We start from the raw sequence: 2,836 nt of genomic DNA, 5'->3' as shown, positions 1-2,836 counted from the left end.
TCTCTTTGACCGAGCCTTCAGCTCCCCTCTCGACTCTCTTCCTCCTCCTCGCTCCCTCCCTTCCCTCCCCTCACCCTGACCATTTCCCCCCTCCTCTCTCCCTCCCTTCCCTCCCCTCACCCTGACCATTTCCCCCCTGCTCGGGTCATGACCCTACTGTGCAGCGCCTTGGGACGTCCTCCTGACGTGAAAGGCGCTCTATAAATGGAATCTTGTTGTTGTTGTTGTTGTTGTGCCTGGAGCCCCGCTACGCCGGCAACAAATACCGCTATGTACTGGGTTTCTACCTGTGCTCGGTGCTAAGAAAGGGTCTTGGGACGTCTTCCCAACTTGAAAGGCGCTATACAAATGTAATTTTGTTGTTGTTTTTGGGTCTGGCAGAACTGCCTTGAAACGTTCCACACAGTTGAAGAGTGCTGAACCACCAATCCTATGTTGAGAAATTCCTGAAGAGCACCATCCCAGACCCCTGTGCAATCACCAAGTGGTGCGTGCGGCAGGCAGTCAAAACAGTTTGAAAGGGGGAGAGGACAGACCTGATCGGGAGGTACCCTGTGATGACAGCCAGCTACGCCTGGCAAAACCCCTCATCACCGGCCCTGACCAACAACCATCAGGACATGGCCTGGCTGGCGATAAAAGGGGCCTCCCCCTCGGGGCTTTCATGCACAGTTGAGGTCTGGGCCAGTCAGCACACTGCCCTGGGGCCGGCTCCAGAGGCCAGGAGACCCTGGACCACCTCTTCCTGGAGTGTTGTTTCGCAAAGGCAGTTCATAAAAAGATGGAATGGATTCTCTCGCGGTTCGTCCCTGGGGACCCGCTGTCATGGCACTCGGTGCTGTACGGCTTGTTCCCGGGCACTCACAGCGAAACGCATATCGAGTTTGCCTGGAGAATCATGAACTCAGTAAAGGAGCCCCTTTGGCACTCCCAAAACCAGGTGTTCTTCTGGCAGAATGAGGGGACGATGAGGGCCTGTCTCAGGCTCGTGCACGCTAGGATCAGGGACTATATACTGAGGGACAAGCTGAAGTTCGGCTTAATCGTGGAAAAGGCCAGGTGGAGCCTGACTACGGCAGGAGCCGCACCGGGACAAACCGCTCAGGGCGCACCCACTGGGTAGCCCATGAGTGCACCCAAAACTGACTGAAATAAACATAGGGTACAGAAGGACACTTGAGATGTAACCAAAGAGCATCCCGAAAATGTATGTACGGTAAACATGTGCACGTATGGTGCCCAGTGCGCCTTATCGGGGTGTGCTGTGGGCACATGGATGTGGTGCACACAGGGGCGACTCCTGACTGTTAAAGGGAGCGTCCCAAAAGACGTGCACAACCTATGTGCAGTGAAGGAAAGTACCGTAAACAACTGAATACTTTTTTGTATCGGGAGAAAGGGAAAAATTGTAACAGAAGATGTTGTTTGTTTTGGATTTCTGTTGTACTAAATATTATATTTATAAATAAATAAATATATATTTTTAAAAAAGCTGATGCTGCCTGAGGTGCGGAAGCGCTGTGTGAATCAATCCGGAGAGCCTCGATGTTGTTAACGCTTAACTGTAGAAAGTTGGCTTTCATCCAGGACTTGATATCTGACAGGCAGTCTATCAGGATGTCAGTGGTCCTGGAGTCCAGGGTGGAGACAGAGAGGTAGTGGGTGTCATACGCATACATATGGAAGTTGATCCCATGTCTGCAGATGATGTCACCAAGAGGGAGCATATAGAGGTTGAAGAGGACAGGACCGAGTTCAGAGCCCTGAGGCACATGAGACAGTGCAGGGTCCAGAGGAGAAACCGTTTGTGGAGACAAAGCGGAGCCGGTGTGAGAGATAGGATCTGATATACACACACATATATATAATATATATATGTAAAGAAGATAGAAGAAGATTGTCGTGGGCACGAGTGGGTTGGAAAAGAAGCAGTCATCACCAACCACAATTGAACAAATCAACTGCATCTCAAGGGGACCTAAAGAGAAATGCTCCTTTACCTGCTCATCTCCGGAGACTCAATTCTCAGATGTGGGTAAACCTCTTGTACTCCATTTAGGCTTCTCCCAAAGGCATCCACATGCTTCCCCATTCAGGTAGGAGAGTGCTAATTCAGTCCACAGGAGGGTGCTGTGCTGGAGATCTGATTGATTCCCAGTTTTTCCACAAGGATAACGTGGAAGGAAAGGCAGGACGAGCAAATAAAGTGTTTAATGTTTAATGAAAATTGTTTTGTAATCTGAAGTCGATAATAAAGGAATAAAGCTGTTCCATATGATGGAAGAAATGTCATCCCACCCTACCTCGGCAACCTCCTTCAACTCTACTGTCCCTTTGCTTAGCAAGCACTCCTGTAGCTCAGTGGTTAGAGCACTCCCTTTGCAAGCGAGAGACCTGGGTTCGATCCCCGGCAGGGTGAAACCTTGGGCAAGTTTCCTTACTCCATACGCCTGATAATAATCCCTCAGGAAAAAAACACAATACATTGGTCATTTCAATCCATGACTGTTTGTGGGACGCTGCTGTGCGCAATTGGCCGCCGCAATTCGCCCACAAATACACAGTCAATTCACTTTACTCTTATTTTGTGAAGCGCTTTGAGACATCGAGAAGACGTGAAAAAGCGCTGTATCAAATGCAAGCATTATTATTAAGCACCGGCCTGCTGCGCGGCCCCCCCCCCCCCACCGTGTTTGCCGGTTGTGGCACGTGGGCTTTTAGCCGTTAAGCCTTGGAAGCAGGAACTTCACCTTGAAGTCCCTCTGACTCGCTCCCCAATCCTCTTTCGACGCACGGCTCGAGATGTACCTCTTCGGCTGCGCTTTGGCTCATCGCT

This window comes from Callorhinchus milii, unplaced genomic scaffold (genome assembly GCF_018977255.1).
Source record: "Callorhinchus milii isolate IMCB2004 unplaced genomic scaffold, IMCB_Cmil_1.0 Scaffold2, whole genome shotgun sequence".
In the NCBI taxonomy this organism is placed as follows: Eukaryota; Metazoa; Chordata; class Chondrichthyes; order Chimaeriformes; family Callorhinchidae; genus Callorhinchus; species Callorhinchus milii.
The sequence above is the reverse complement of the archived record's forward strand: the minus strand, read 5'-3'. Positions refer to the sequence as shown.